Source organism: Myxine glutinosa, chromosome 12, assembly GCF_964187855.1.
Source record: "Myxine glutinosa chromosome 12, kmMyxGlut1.1, whole genome shotgun sequence".
Taxonomy (NCBI): domain Eukaryota; kingdom Metazoa; phylum Chordata; class Myxini; order Myxiniformes; family Myxinidae; genus Myxine; species Myxine glutinosa.
This window is the reverse complement of record NC_136272.1, coordinates 30,258,803-30,276,390: the sequence shown is the minus strand read 5'-3', so window position 1 is coordinate 30,276,390 and position 17,588 is coordinate 30,258,803. Positions and strand designations below refer to the sequence as shown.

General features: G+C 47.7%; 1 protein-coding gene across 1 annotated transcript in view; it reads right to left on the bottom strand.

Moving 5' to 3' along the window:
• LOC137438011 (ETS translocation variant 1) overlaps positions 1-973 on the bottom strand; it is a 58,680-nt gene extending 57,707 nt beyond the window's left edge. The window contains exon 1 of the mRNA XM_068132856.2: positions 752-973. The gene's annotated coding sequence lies outside the window, so the exon portion shown is untranslated. The remainder of the gene's footprint in view (positions 1-751) is intronic.
• Between the last annotated feature and the right edge of the window lie 16,615 nt (positions 974-17,588).

Here is a 17,588-nt window from a genome sequence, read left to right as displayed (position 1 = left end):
TTCCACTACTCATACCTCAATTGTACAGGTGTGCCGGAGTGTGAACCTCAGCGTCTGGCTTTCCTTGCATAACCTGTTAAAATTTTCAATAAAGGCTGGATTCCCCCCACAAAGCCTCGAGGAAAGGACGAATACCTCCGATCCAGTGTTCCCCGAGACGATTGAATTGCTATACCTGTTCGAGCATGCCCCGAAGGCAGTTCGCCACGTCCTGTCTGCCTCCAGGGCTCCCCCAACATCCCATTTATACCTGTCTGCGTGTCTCAGAATTTGAAATTGCACCGATTTCCACCCTAACACCCCCCCTCGCCCCCCCTCCCCCCCCCCCGCAGTTTGGAAACCATTGACTGCATTCGTTTCCTGCATCATCATTTATATAATTATAGCGATAAAAGAAGAGATTACCCAGTTGTTCTCCATATATGAATCCACAAACTTTTGGAGGAATTTTCCAAATTCTGTTTTCTCTTTTCCTTCACGAACTTTATCTCGACGTTTCCTTGTGTTTGTGTATCCATTTCCTCCAATCACATTCTCTCTCTTTCTCCAAAACATTCTTTGTATATCCCCAATCCCCCTCCACCCCTCCCAGCCCTAAGTCAGTGTACGACAGTACCAAGGGTCACATATGAAATATACTATTCTTATATAAACCCATATATGACGTATTACTGCAATTATGACGTCTTTACATTTGGAGAAGGTAGATGTAAGGTAAGTTAGCTCGATGGGTAAAGGTAATCGTACTTACTGTTACAGGCACAGCCAAGGCGACTAAAGGCACTTCTTGATCGAGATAACGCTGGAAAGCCGTACATGGCATCATGGTGCCCGGCAGGGCCCTCGCCGCGGCTAGCAAGGCATGCTTCAGGTACATGCACACGCACGCAGCCAGGTAAAGGTGCCCTGGGACGGAGCGCACCAAACTCGCAAAGCACCAAAACGCACGACCGTCCGTCCGCAAACGGTGCGCGGTCCACTCCCAAAAATCGGCGCGCGGCTCCAACTCCCGCCCCTCGTGGGTAGAATTTTATGAATGAACGGGATTCCCCTCCCCCTCCGCCACCGATCCATTCACAAAAAAACCGGCGCGCTACGGGAGCCGAACTGCACCGCAACGGTTTAAACGTAAATCATAATAAATAAAACTCCTTGATGACGATGACGTCACAGCAGACAATCTTTTATTACGAATGGACGGATGTTTGCACCTCGGTGCGAGTGAGCAAAGGTTTGCGCGGTGAAAGGAGCCTCGTGGTCATGGCGTTCGTGTTAGAGAACCTACACCGAGTCCGGGACAATCGAATGGCTTGAGAGCTTGGATTCTTGGAGACGGGAGTAAACGTACACACCAGGAATTGACTCCATGTTGTTACAATAGGTTGTATACAAACCCGAGGGGGCATTGATATAATCATAGGCAATGGTAAAAGTGCTCGATTCGACAAATCGACTTCGCAGATGATGGTGACCGGGAATAAAACAGGGAATGAGTGTGATTTGTGGGAATGATAACACGTGTATCCAGGAATTACTTGGATTGGGGGAATATTTGCGTTTGAACTCTAAATATTCCATCCAAATGTCCTTTACAATAGGTATACCGAAACAACCATTCTTACTATGGAATTACTGATCAGGTGTGAGGTTCTGATGCCAAATTCATGAGTACAGGTATATGGGTTTCACATTCATAAGTACAGGTAGGCGGGTTCCACATATTCATGAGCACAGGTATATGGGTTTCACATATTCACGAGTACAGGTAGGTGGGTTCCACATATTCATCAGTACAGATATATGGGTTTCACATATTCATGAGTACAGGTAGGCGGGTTCCACATATTCATGAGTACAGGTAGATGGGTTCCACATATTCATGAGTACAGGTAGATGGGTTCCACATATTCATGAGTACAGGTAGATGGGTTCCACATATTCATGAGTACAGGTAAGCGGGTTCCACATATTCATGAGTACGGGTCGATGGGTTCCACATATTCATGAGTACAGGTAGATGGGTTCGACATATTCATGAGTACAGGTAGGCGGGTTCCACATATTCATGAGTACAGGTACATGGGTTCCACATATTCATGAGTACAGGTAGGCGGGTTCCACATATTCATCAGTACAGGTATATGGGTTTCACATATTCATGAGTGCAGGTAGGTGGGTTCCACATATTCATCAGTACAGGTATATGGGTTTCACATATTCATGAGTACAGGTAGATGGGTTTCACATGATCATGAGTACAGGTAGGTGGGTTCCACATATTCATAAGTACAGGTAGATGGGTTCCACATATTCATGAGTACAGGTAGATGGGTTCCACATCTTCATGAGTACAGGTAGGCGGGTTCCACATATTCATGAGTACAGGTATATGGGTTTCACATATTCATCAGTACAGGTATATGGGTTTCACATATTCATGAGTACAGGTAGATGGGTTCCACATATTAATGAGTACAGGTATATGGGTTTCACATATTCACGAGTACAGGTAGGCAGGTTCCACATATTCATGAGTACAGGTAGGCGGGTCCACATATTCATGAGTACAGGTAGATGGGTTCCACATATTCATGAGTACAGCTAGATGGGTTCCACATATTCATGAGTACAGGTAGGCGGGTTCCACATATTCATGAGTACAGGTAGATGGGTTCCACATATTCATGAGTACAGGTAGATGGGTTCCACATATTCACGAGTACAGGTAGATGGGTTCACACATATTCATGAGTACAGGTAGATGGGTTCCACATATTCATGAGTACAGATAGATGGGTTCGACATATTCATGAGTACAGGTAGATGGGTTCCACATATTCATGAGTACAGGTAGGCGGGTTCCACATATTCATGAGAACAGGTAGATGGGTTCGACATATTCATGAGTACAGGTAGATGGGTTCCACATATTCATGAATACAGGTAGATGGGTTCCACATATTCACGAGTACAGGTAGATGGGTTCCACATATTCATGAGTAAAGATAAATAGCTTCCACATATTCATGAGTACAGGTAGATGGGTTCGACATATTCATGAGTACAGGTAGGCGGGTTCCACATATTCATGAGTACAGGTAGATGGGTTCCACATATTCATGAGTACAGGTAGATGGGTTCCACATATTCATGAGTACAGGTAGGCAGGTTCCACATATTCATGAGTACAGGTATATGGGTTTCACATGTTCATGAGTACAGGTAGCTGGGTTCCACATATTCATGAGTACAGGTAGGCGGGTTCCACATATTCATAAGTACAGGTAGATGGGTTCCACATATTCATGAGTACAGGTAGATGGGTTCCACATATTCATGAGTACAGGTAGGCGGGTTCCACATATTCATGAGTACAGGTATATGGGTTTCACATATTCATCAGTACAGGTATATGGGTTTCACATATTCATGAGTACAGGTAGGTGGGTTCCACATATTAATGAGTACAGGTATATGGGTTTCACATATTCACGAGTACAGGTAGGCGGGTTCCACATATTCATGAGTACAGGTAGGCGGGTTCGACATATTCATGAGTACAGGTAGATGGGTTCCACATATTCATGAGTACAGGTAGATGGGTTCCACATATTCATGAGTACAGGTAGATGGGTTCCACATATTCATGAGTACAGGTAGGCGGGTTCCACATATTCATGAGTACAGGTAGATGGGTTCCACATATTCATGAGTACAGGTAGATGGGTTCCACATATTCACGAGTACAGGTAGATGGGTTCGCACATATTCATGAGTACAGGTAGATGGGTTCCACATATTCATGAGTACAGATAGATGGGTTCGACATATTCATGAGTACAGGTAGATGGGTTCCACATATTCATGAGTACAGGGAGATGGGTTCCACATATTCCTGAGTACAGGTAGATGGGTTCGACATATTCATGAGTACAGGTAGATGGGTTCCACATATTCATGAGTACAGGTAGATGGGTTTCACATATTCACGAGTGCAGGTAGATGGGTGCCACATATTCATCAGTACAGGTTGGCGGGTTGCACATGTTCACGAGTACAGGTAGGTGGGTTCCACATATTCATGAGTACAGGTAGGTGGGTTCCACATATTCATGAGTACAGGTAGATGGGTTCCACATATTCATGAGTACAGGTAGGTCGGTTCTACATATTCATGAGTACAGGTATGTGGGTTCCACATATTCATGAGTACAGGTAGGTGGGTTCATATAACAGGCATTTTATGTTCCATTTACACATTTGAATTTGAATTGTTTAAATTCATCCAATCACCATTCAGTTTTCTATCCGTGCTGTGGCCAATCGCACTGTTGGTGCCCCCCTCTCTCCCTCTATTCTGTTCTTCAACCCCACTGTTGGTGTTTCCCACACCCTCCCCCTCTCCACCCTATCCCACACTACCCTTCCTCCCCCCTTTCCTCTTCCTCCCCTCTCTCCTCCTCCTCCACCCCCTCTTCCTCCCCCCCCCTCCACCACAACCTCCTCTTCCTTCCTCCCCTCCACCCCAACCTCCTCCTTCACCCCCCCCCTCCACCCCAACCCCCTCCTTCACTCCCCTCCCCCTCTCCCTCCCCCACTCCTCCCTCTCCCCCCCCACTCTCCCTTCTGTTCCTTGTTCTGTGCGTCTTGATCCGTTCAGTGTTCTAACTCTCCCACAGGCTTCGACTTTGTATATAATCCCTACCCCCAGAAGTCAAGGCGTGTGTATAATACCTGCAATAGTGACCGTACATCCGGGGTCGAATTCATTGTAAACGAGAAAGGCACTCGGTGGAGCGCACACCTCCGCCAGGATGAGCAGGTTATGTTTTGCATCCCCTTGATAGGCCGGATATGGATTCGGACCTGAACCAAAATCTAATCGGGTTGTTCTCGTCACCTAACCAACTCATTCACCTAGTTTAGTCATAACTCGTCCATAACTTTTTTTAATATCATGTTATTTGTCGTTTTTGGCCCGATCTCCCAATGGTGAAGAATCACTTAAAAAATTAAATAATTCTCATATCCGAATCCATATTCAGATCTTCACCAAAATCGAATGGATTCTTCCTTGTCACACACACAACCTGTCCAACAAGTTTCGTCCAAATCCGTCCACAACTTTTTGAGATATCCCGCTATGTATCGTTTTTGGCCCTATCCCCAATGGTGAAGAATCACTTTTAAAATTCTACTAGCCGGATCCGAATCCGGATCTTCACCAAAATCTAATCATTTCGTCCTTGTCGCATTCGCTACATCGCTGCCAAATTTCGTCCCAATCCGTCCACAACTTTTTGAGATATTTTGTTCACAAACAGACAAACAACTTAGATCCACCTTCGGTGGCGGAGGTAACAACCACCTCCCCCCCCACCCAAAAAACAACAACAAATGGATGCATCTACGGCACGAGGAGGGGAAATTCCAGGTAAAAGGTGAGACCGGGGTCTCAGCGAGGGTCCTAAAACTCAATGGAGATGACTGAGGGCAGTAGAGTTTAAATCCTATTGGGAAGAGATCAAGCCAACGGATTCGGGAAGACGGTTCCAGCAAAGGTGAGCCCTAGATTTGTGGACGGAAACAATTGTGCAGGTGACCTGATGGGGCCGGAGGTGGGCAGACAGGGCAGAACGAGTAAAACACCGCAAGACCACCAACCTGTCTTATGTGGACTATGGTGAGTAAGGTAACTCACCTATATAATTATATATAATATACACACACCGGTAACAAGACATGTGGACCACCTCAAACAGTACCTGTCACATGAAACCTCCATTCACGGAGAATGAATAAATGAATGATGTGTAAAGTCATGGAGTGAGTGAGTAAAGGAATCGTTGTGACATCGGACCAGGTGTTCGTTTCTCGCTTTCATTTGAACCTCCGGAGTTCTTGAACGTGATACGAAGGAGTTTTGAATGAAACAGGCCACGTGGAGAAGATTCACGAACACCGAAGGTGAAAAGGTCACATTTCCAGCCCGTTTTGTGAATGAAACAGGCTTATCCGCGCCGTTGAATCGCAGTTTGGATTGTTGGACGAGAGTCAAGAGGGCGGGGCCTCGTGTCACTCCAACCGCTTGTTACCATAGCGTTCGCTGGCCAATCAGCGTAATGGGCGTGGCTTGCTGCCATTCTTCAGGGAAAAGCCGATCCGCTCGTCTCCTCCCACCTCGCATTCCCTTGCTGGAGGCCCCATTCATAAAATTCCACTGCTTTTTGTGAATGGGTCGCTTTGTGTTCGTTCGAGAGAGCTGCCGGCCCAGTTTGATTCTGTCTCTCGGGGTTTGCGAAGCACAACATCGTTCACTGTGCTCGTTCTTTCCGCTCGCACCTATTTTTAACCTCGTATTTCTTTGCCGTACTTTGTCAAACTTGCAAAACGCGACGATGTTTATCTTCACAAGGACCTCGTCGACATAAAGAAATAAACATCACGCCATTACGTGCATGGTGTTGTTCGTGGGGCTTCAGCGATTGTAGACAAAGTGGTATTTTAAAATGAGCTAATGGATGTTACTGATGTGACATTTATCATCTTGACAATTGCTTAGTTTATATTTTCGCCATTATACGTTCTATCAGCAGAAGGTTTTCCATTACCGGCTCATTCGTGTTTATCTCTGCGGTTTTTTCTGAGGCAGATGCTCGGATTATGTGGATGGACGTTCAGCGGGACCGAATGACTTCATCGACCGATGGATTAGACATTAGAGCAATGATCGCCACGCCCCCTCTTATCCTCCTCCACTCCGAACCCCCCTCGCCCCGCCCCCTATTTACAGTATTACCGTTATAAACTCTCCCCTGAATTTCTACCCAACACCCCCTTTTCAACTTTTCTCTCAAAAGCCCACATCTCCGACACTGAATCACCCCAACACCACACCTCCACCTATCCAACATCTATCCCCCCACCAACCCACCCCACCCCCACCTATCGACCCAACCCAACCCACCCATCCACCCACCCACCGCACCCCCACCTATCCACCCAACCCACCCCACCCCACCTATCCACCCACCCACCCCACCCCTACCTATCCACCCACCCACCCCACCTATGCACCCACCCACCCACCTCCACCTATCCACCCACCCACCTCCATCTATCCACCCACCCACCTCCATCTATCCACCCACCCACCTCCACCTATCCACCCACCCACCTCCACGTATCCACCCACCCACCTCCACCTATCCACCCACCCACCTCCACCTATCCACCCACCCACCTCCACCGATCCACCCACCCACCTCCATCTATCCACCCACCCACCTCCATCTATCCACCCACCCACCTCCACCTATCCACCCACCCACCTCCAACGATCCAACCTCCACCGATTCACCCACCCACCTCCACCGATCCACCCACCCACCCACCTCCACCGATCCACCCACCCACCCACCTCCACCGATCCACCCACCCACCTATCCATCCACCCACCCACCTCCAACGATCCACCTACCCACCCACCTCCACCTATCCACCCACCAACCCACCTCCACCTATCCATCCACCCACCCACCTCCACCTATCCATCCACCCACCCACCTCCACCTATCAACCCACCCACCTCCACCTCCACCTATCCACCCACCCACCTCCACCTATCCACCCACCCAACCACTTACACCTATCCAGTATCCACCCACCCACCTCCACCCACCTCCACCTATCCACCCTCCACCCCACCCATAATCCCACCGACACTCAATCACCCATCACTACCACCTATCCACAACCCCACCTCTACTCAATAAAAACCCCAATCCACTCCTCAACCACCCTACCTGCATCCCTCGCCCACCACCTCCATCCCACCAACAATCAACCACCCCACCTCGACCTATACACAACCCCACCACTACAAATTAACCACCCACCTTCACTCCGCAACCACCTTAACTGTATCCTTCACCCACAACCTCTACCCTCAACAACCCACCTCCACCCCTGCCCCCACCCCTCCCAACAGTTTCCGTGTATGTGTTGCCCCCTGGCGAACGCGAATGCATTACAGGCAGGTATTTGAAATTGTTATGTGAGGACCGTCCATATATGACGTACCCCTCAGGGAAAGGGTGGGTGGACAGTCCAGGGTTAAACGGGAGGTGCAGGTGGGTGTGGGGTCTGGTCTAAAATATCCATAAAACGTTATAATTTCCTGAAGAACCATTCTTGGTATTTTGAGAGCTCGTGTTCAGACCTGAATACAATCCCTGCTGTGTATATTAAACATGTTTCATAAACAAAGATGCAAGACTTATGGGGGAGCTTGAACACATAACACATGTAACACAAAGACATTCGGAGACTGCAATGGACTTTTCCGTGAATTATGATGACATCAGTAAAGAACGGACAAATCAAAACAGTGCATGGAATTTGAGTGAGATCGGAGCATCATCACGTATGTACTCATATGGGAACACCAAGGAGGTCCAGGGTGGCCATGAGATGATGAAATGAGATGATGAGCTAACGAGATGACGAAATGGAGATGACGAAATGATGAGATGATGAAATGATGACGAAATGATGAAGAAATTATGAGATGACATGATGAGAGGAAGAAATGAGATGACGAAATGATGAGATGAGGAAATGATGATGACGAAATGATATGATGGGATGATGAGCTAAAGAGATGACGAAATGATGAGATGACAAAATGATGATGAAAAAAGGATGAGACGAAGAAATTATGAGATGCCATGATGAGAGGAAGAAATGAGATGACGAAATTATGAGATGACGAAATATGATATAAAACCACCTTTAGAGGCCATTTTTCCCCGCAAAGCAGGGGTTGGCCTTTTTCGGGAACCGTGGTTGTTGTTGTTTTTCGGTCCCCTTTTTGAAGCAATGTTTTACGGCCGGATGCCCTTCCTGACGCCAACCCTTTTTTCCGCCTTTAACGACAAACAGGGAATTACCAGTGAACTGGTACTCAATTAGCCGACCTCGGAAGGATGACAGGCTGAGTCAACCCCCCTGGCGTTAATTCAGCGATCGACCGGGATTCGAACCCAGGATCCTAGGTAATCCTAATGACAGGCTGAGTCAACCCCCCTGGCGTTAATTCAGCGATCGACCGGGATTCGAACCCAGGATCCTAGGTAATCCTAAGCCGGCACCCTAGCTGCTAGCCCAACACCAGGGATTACGAAATATGATGGGATGATGAAATTATATGATGGGATGATGAGCTAACGGGATGACAAAATGATGAGATGACGAAATGATGATGAAAAAAGGATGCGATGAAGAAATTATGAGATGCCATGATGAGAGGAAGAAATGAGATGACGAAATGATGATGAGGAAATGATGAGATGACGAAATGATGTGATTGGCTGATGAGCTAAAGGGATGACGAAATGATGAGATGAAGAAATGATGAAATGAAAAAAATATGAGATGAAGAAATGATGATGATGAAATGATGAAATGAAATAATTATAAGATGATGAAATGATGAGATGAAATGATGAGATGACATGATGAGATGAAGAAATTAGATGATGAAATGATGAGATGAGGAAATGATGAGGTCAAAATGATGAGATGATGAAATGATATGACGGGATGACAAAATTATGATGATGAAATGAGATGATACGAGGAGATATGAAGAAATGAAATGAGATGATCAGAAATAATGAGGTTATGAAATGATGAAATGACATGAAATGATGAGATGATGACATGAAATGATGAGATGACGAAATGATGATGAAAAAAGGATGCGATGAAGAAATTATGAGATGCCATGATGAGAGGAAGAAATGAGATGACGAAATGATGATGAGGAAATGATGAGATGACGAAATGATGTGATTGGCTGATGAGCTAAACTGCTAAAGGGATGACGAAATGATGAGATGAAGAAATGATGAAATGAAAAAAATATGAGATGAAGAAATGATGATGATGAAATGATGAAATGAAATAATTATAAGATGATGAAATGATGAGATGAAATGATGAGATGACATGATGAGATGAAGAAATTAGATGATGAAATGATGAGATGAGGAAATGATGAGGTCAAAATGATGAGATGATGAAATGATATGATGGGATGACAAAATTATGATGATGAAATGAGATGATACGAGGAGATATGAAGAAATGAAATGAGATGATCAGAAATAATGAGATTATGAAATGATGAAATGACATGAAATGATGAGATGATGACATGAAATGATGAGATGATGACATGAAATGATGAGATGACATGATGAAAGGATGAGATAAATTACATTTCTATGATGAGATGACATATGATATGATGAGATTATGAAATGATGAAATTATAGGATGATGAAAGGATGAGATGATGAAAGGAGGAGATGATGAAAGGATGAGTTTTCTTTTCAATTCGAAATTATTTGTAAATACATCATTCCGTGCCCACCCTGTACATTATACACAGCGTATTTATGGAATGAAGACACTTAACATATTACACAAACTATGGATTACTCTGGAGGGTTTGAGTTAATCACTTTTGTCATTATTATGAACCAGCAGAAGTACCCGGCGTTGCCGGGTGGGGGAGGGCTGGGGGCGGAGGGGGTGGGGGAGGATAGGTGGGCGAAGGGGAGGGGAGGGGTGGGTATGGGGGTTGAGGCAGGAGAGGAAGGGGGTTCATCACCTTTTCGTTGAATATATGCGGGTGAATGTGGCGTTCATCACGTTTATGAGTTAAGTGTGATGCCGATCAGGAAGAAGAAGAAGAAGCCGGACTAACAACTTCGTACACTTCTGGAATTTTGATTTATTTGTATTCAAATGTCTGGTGATTGTTTTGTATTTATTTATGCGAATGTGTACTTGGATATAACTGTCATTAATTTAAAAAGGCTTAGGCACTATCGAGCGATTTTTTTTTTTTAACTCCAAAAAACTGATCCTTTTTTTTTTTTTTGCCTAAAACACTCCCAGGCACTCACTGATGAACTTCTGAAAGTTTGACGAAGATCCGTTCAGCCATCCCTGAGAAAAATGGCGACACAGACAGACAGACATCTCTCTTATATGGTAGAGAAGATGAATGAAAGATGTGGACAGCAAAACAGAGGCAACTGAACCTTTATTTCATAAAATCCAACAATTCTGTCCACGTTGTGGCAAAAATTTCAGCTTCTTTGAACAGAAATCTCCCATGAGTGCTTGTGACACGTTTGCTTTTGTCTTTTCACGTAACGTTTACCTCAAGAAAGCTGACAGAGCAGACGGGCAGCCCAATAAGTGAAACCATAGAAAAATCAGAAGGTCGGGAGGCATCACAAAGCCCCGACGTCATAAGCTTCAAAATGCATCCAATGTCTTGCTTAAGGATAAAATGGCATTTCAAAAACCAAACTGCATGGCAAGTGGAGCAGAAATATCCAAGAAATCAAACACTAATTTGTAAACTTCCAAAAACAGAACCGCATTGTACTTGTTTTGCAATAAAAGGTAAATTTTCCCCTCATAGTTAGTCACACTACAACATGTAGCCTCGTTTAAGCTCAGTTATTTCTCAGTAAGTGTAAGTGTAGACCTTTCCTATGTGTAGTTTTGCGTTGAGTAGAATAATGAGAGTTAGGTCTCCTTCCAATGCTTCTGATGCCGCTTATATGCTTTGGTTTTTGGCACAAATTACCACGAGGCCGGCCTGACAAGTCGATCCAGGCCGAAGGAAGGTGGGGCAGGAGAAGTGGGAGTGACCGGTAAGCACGAGCCGCCAATCAGGGCTCGAGGGGAATGGCTTACCACTGCGTCAAAAGGCGTGGTTTGGAACATTCGATGCGGGCTAAGGGCGTGGCAATATAACCCTTTGCGCAAAGCCCCCACCTCAGTTATGAGGGGAGAGGCACTCGTTACAAGTTATGAGAAGGGAGAGGCGCTCGTGAGTTATGGGGAGAGGCGCTTGTCAGTTATGAGCCGGGGTCCTCTGTTGAACTAAGTGATGAGCTTGAGTTATCGGTTCGAAGCGCTGTACAAGTTCTGAGGAGAGGTGCGCTGAACCCAGTTGGGAGTTCTGAGAGTGTGTGGTGTTGAATTGAGTTACAAGTTGGGTTCGTGGTTGAGCTTGAGGCAGATTCCTCCGTTGAAATATGAGAGCGAAAGCGCGCCATTGTATTAATCGCGCTGTAAAGGGCCGCCGTGCCGGGCGAGAGACGCGCATATCTTCCTGCCTGCCTTTGTTCGAGATACACTCCGCGAGGATCCCTCCCGCCTGCCTGCATGCCTTCGTCGAGGGACGTGCTGTGACCGCAGAAGGCCACGCTGGGGTAGCTGTTCCTGAACGACCAAGCTGGCGCGTTCAGCGCATGAACAATCCTTCCTTCATCCCCCTGTGAGTGTGAATGGGTCCATTGTCTGGGAGAATAAGTTAAGACTGCTTAAGTGCCTGCTCTGTGTCTCTTCGCCTTGTATAGCTGTAAATAAACCTGTGTTCTTCCTTCTATTTGATCGTTCCCGTCATTTCCATCTATTGACTAAGCGTGATACGAATTATATCACTCTAATCGGGTTCCAATAACAAGGTAATTGCATGGACCACGTGGTGCGCCATCCACTCGGGTGCACTCAAATTACGCGTGGTTCGTGCGAGACTTGATCCCCGCTTCCGCGGCGGCATACGTACTTAGGTACGTGTGAAAATTGTCCCGAAACCCTGTCCTGCGTCTGGCCGGGCGTGGCGACTCAAGTCTCGCGGTTGCGAAGATCCAAGAAGAACAAGGGGCTTAACCTCCCCTTGGTAAGGGAACGGGCTTTGCGCGAAACCGTAACATTTGGTGTCCGGGAGTGGGATTGGACCTGGAGTGCACGTCACGCACTCAAAATTACGAGTGAACGAAATTTAGTATAATTTTATTCGTACCATGGCTGGCCAAGGCGGTCGAATGCCGTTGGGAGTAATAGAAGATGAAGTAGAGGTAGAATTGATAACCCAGGACCTGCAGGGACAGTTGGTAATGGAGGAAGCCAAAGAGGGGGCAGTAGCTGGCGAAGAAAATGGCGGCACTTCGCACATGGCGGCGAGGGCCGAGCCGCGGTGCCAGCGGTTTCGGACCTGTACTCACTCATAATTCAACTCATGGCATCCACGAAAAGGGAGGGGGACAAATCCACCAAGGAAATGAAAGAAATGAATCCAAAAATGGATGCCCAAAGTGACAAAGCCACCAAGGAAATGAAAGAAATGAAGAGCGAATTGAAAGAAACCATTGGTGCCCAAAAGGACGAAATGCGGGGAATAAATAGTAACATGAATAAAATGAATGAAAGAATGGACACCCGAGGGGGGACATTAAAAAAGATGAGGGAGGAATCCAGGTGTGACATGAAAAAGGCAGGGGAGGACATTGGGCGCATGTTGAGCAGGAAGGTCGCGGTGGCGCGCAACGAGGTGACGCGGTGTAAGGAACGCGTGGGGAGTGAGCTTGAGCGAGGCACAGCCAAGTTGACCGGGGATAAAGAAGTCGCGACGCAAGAGGAAATTGTAGAAGAGCCAACGATCGTCGAATTGGGGACGAAAATGTCGGGGGCGCCGGGGAAGGTCGAATTTGAAGACGAAATTTCATGGGCGCCAGCGGTCGTCGAGGAAAAAGAAATGATTGGAATTAAAGAAATAATTGTGGCCGAAGAGACAGTAGAATCGGAAAATGAATCACGAGAGAAAGTAATGGAATGCACACAAAGTTTGTATTCACACCATGATGCCGTGCTTGTTAACCCCAATAAAGGTTTACAGGTGCTGGCGAAGAAGCCGAGGAAGGAGGACCCCGAGGTGAGTGGGAAATATGGCACGAATGTGTTTGACGCGAACGAGTTTTTGGCGCGCTTGGGAGAGAGACGAGACCCGGGCGGTCGCGGAAGGTCCATTGTGTGGTGTACGAGGGCGACTGGTGCGCGGTACGAGAGAGAGTGTGCGCCGAGGTGTGAGCGAGAAAAGTGTGCACCAGAGTGTGCAACGATTCGGTGTGTAACAGGAGAGTGCACACCCGAGGGTGTTCCGGAGTGTGCCGGAGAAGGGTGTGTTAGGGAGTGTGTAACGGGAGAGTTTGTTACAGAGTGTGTGCAGGAGTGCACACCAGAGTGTGTTGCAGAGTGTGTGCAGGAGTGCACACCGGGGGGTGTTACGAAGTGTGTATCAGAAAAGTGTGCGATGATGGGGTGCGTGAAAGGTTGCGAGTGCACCTGGGTGGTGTGCACCTGAGTGTGTAAGAGAAGGGTGTGCACAGGAGAGTGCGATAGCAGAGAGTGTGAAAGGCATGAGTGCACCTAGGTGTATGGGTACAAGTACGGAGTGTGAGGGAGAATGCACACCAGAGAATGTGGAAGGAGAGTGTGCAGTAACGGAGTGTATGAGAGGCACGGGGACGCCTGGGTGTGCGAGTGCGGAGTGCGTCGCGAGTAGTGAGGACGCGGCTCTTGCATCGACACAGACCGGGGGGTGGGAGGGTAGTGCGTAGTGGGACGGGTAGCGTACGTGAGCCCCCGGTGAGTTGTGTGCTGCAGGGACCGGAGGGAATCTGTGCGGCGGCGGTCTCACAAGGACCGGCGTGCACGATTCGTGCCGGCCCCTGCACTGTATGGTTGGTGCCATGCCGTGGCGCCAAAGGCGAACGGCGAGGTTCAAGGGGAGGTAGGAGATTTCGGAGCCGCGCACATTGGCGGGTGCGGTGCTCCGACCGTGGGCGGTTGGGTCACCATGCATGGGACCGTGAGGCCCTGCGCAGGGATGGAGCCCTGCACCTTGGCCCATCCATACCTCCTCCCTTGGATCGAAAATGCCAGACGGACCCAACATACAGGAGACAAACCACCCGCATGGATCGCTCGGCCCTGCGAGTTCGAGCCGCGACGACAATGTACATCCTCTTGGTGAGGCTCGAGTGCAGTGGATTGATGAGAGTAGTGTACCCTACGTGGGGGAATGGTAGTTTAACCATTCCTCACACGGACAGGGCCCATGAGCATTCGTTTAGAGGGATGGCAGTGATCGGCACATGGAGGTGCCAGCAATGGTTACCTCCATGGGGCACCGAAGCTAGCCGAGGGAGGGCTAGGATAATGTTAGGGAATTAGCAGACTATAGCGACCAAGATTTAAGCAGTGACTCTTTAACTGTAGAGGGGACGTAGAGAGGTTAGAATGGATGATAATGAAAAGGGAGTGCATAGTTTAAAGGGACGACGGGGAAGCACGAGTATTAAGGGAAGTAGTCAGCTAGATGTTGCTGTGTGTGTGTGGAAAATAAAAGGAATTGTGTTTGAGGTGTGCGAGGAAAGAGGTGTGTGAGCACAAAAGGTGTGCCAGATATTTGGTGTGTGAAAGTAGTAGTGTGAATTGACTTGCATGGTGCAAGATGGATGGTGTGCGAGACAAAAGGTGTGTGAGATCAATGGTGTGCGAATAAGGAGTGTGGAATGCTTGGTGTGGGAATAAATAGTGTGGAATGCATGGTGCGAAGGGGTGAATGGGGGGAGAAGGAACCCATTCACGGATGCCCGGGGTGGGTAGTGTAAAGCCAGGTAGAGGGCATAGGTAAATTGTGAGGATATTGACACCTGTGGTGCGGGCAGTAGAAAGTAGTGTTTTTGTTGGGTGCATGAGTATGTGGAATGGCTGGGCGTGTGGCTTAATTGGTGCGTATGGTTATTGGGGCACTCCGCCACTGGTAGTTTGTCGGCCAGGTGAGGCCGCAGGTAGGCTCTGGGAGCCGGTTAGGTTAGTTGTGAGTGGGGCCCGAGGATCCCAGGGGAGGACCCGGGTTGCCCAAAGCCAAGGTGGGCATCAGGGGGTAAAGTGACAGAAAGGGCCTTCCCCAGTTAGGGTAGTTGTGAGTGGGGCCCGAGGATGCCAGGAGAGGACCCGGGTTGCCCAATGCCAAGGTGGGCATCAGGGGGTAAAGTGCCAGGAGGGGCCTTCCCCAGTTTAGGTAGTCGCAAGGAGCAGGTAAGCTCGGGTGGCGACTTCAGTGGCGGAGATGCGCAGGTAGTTGGACCTGCTGGTGGAGCCACACGACCCAGCCCCGAAATTGTGCAAGGGCACAGAGTGAAAAATTGCGGGAGTGAGACCCAAATTCAGAGAGCACCGCAGAGTGGGCAATGGGAATTCGGGTTCTTAGAACCACATAGTTTAAAGATGGCCGATTGGCAGGGTACGGCCCCGGGTAGTTTAACAGAGTATATGTCAGTAGTGTAGTTAGGAGATGAGAAATCCCTTCGCACCATCCACAGCCAATCACCAAGGAGGACGAAGCTCCACACCAATGCTCTGTAAGCTGATTTGAGTTGTGAGACGCATCAGGACGTGGTGAGACATTGTGTTTGTTCGATTCCTTCCTTCCTGGGAGGGATTGGGAGACGAATTTGGATTAGAGGGGGATATGGGAGACACGACGTAGTGACGAATTGTAAATACAAGGAGGGCTAGGGTAGTGTAAGCCTACGGTGGGGGGTACGGGCGGATAGGGATGGGCCTGCTCTGCTCGCTCTTCCGCGCCCCTCGCGCTGCATTACCTTCTGTTTTTGTGTGCCGTTGCATCCTTTCCGCTTTGCTGGTCGTGCTTTGTCTCTCCCCCCACCCCAGGACCATTTTGGAGGTGGAACTGTGCAGCACCATCGATCTGTGCAGCATCCCTGCTACACTTTGCTACATCTGTGCAGCCGAACGGCACAGCATTTGCTGCCATATCCTTTTTCTGTAACTTTGCTGCACCTGTGCAGCACTTTGCTGCTGCAAACCCTTTGCTGCACCTTATACACACTATGAACCACATGCTTTGTGGCCTTGCACCTCTGCTGTGCAGCACTTTGCTGCAAAATCACCTTGCATCTTCGGACCACTTGTTTTGAGTGGCATTAATGTCACGCAGTCGGACCACATGAGGTTGGCCTTGCCTGGCAAAGAAATGAAATAAAAGCATTTTTTGTGCATTTTTATTATGGTGTGCTAGGGATGTGAAGATGTGTAAGTTAGATAGCCCTGAAGATCAAAAATGGCCTGTATGCTGGTCCGGGGGCTAGCCGGTTTGATAGGCACACAGAAGAAGCAAGAAGCAAGATGCAAGAAGCAAGTGTTATGATTTAATTGATGAGTGTGTTTTTGCTGTGCTTTCTCTCCCCTCCAATCTTCTCTTCCAAAAAGGACAGGTCCTGGGTCGTAGAATTGTAAATAAATTAAGTTTCTGTGCTTGTAAATATAAAATGCTGCCCACCGGCTATGTGTTTAGTTTGATGAATTCCGGATATTCGGTTAATTGTGGGCGTGATTCTGTTAGATTGCTACTCAACACAATAGGGGGGACATATCTAGTGTTTTAAAACTGTCGCATACACGGGTTAGAGTAAATGGTAGGGGACACCACACCAATATGTCACATGTAAAAGTAAAAGTAATTTTGCATGTCATTCTCTGAACCGGTCGTTTCATTTGTTGGTTTCGACTCGGCGACGAGTCTGACGAGGGAGGGGGGTAGCGTTGCGGTTTTGTGTTTTGTGTTTTTTTTTGTTTGTTTTTTTTTGTATACAAGATCGAGGCTCGTGAAAGAGCGAACATTAATCACA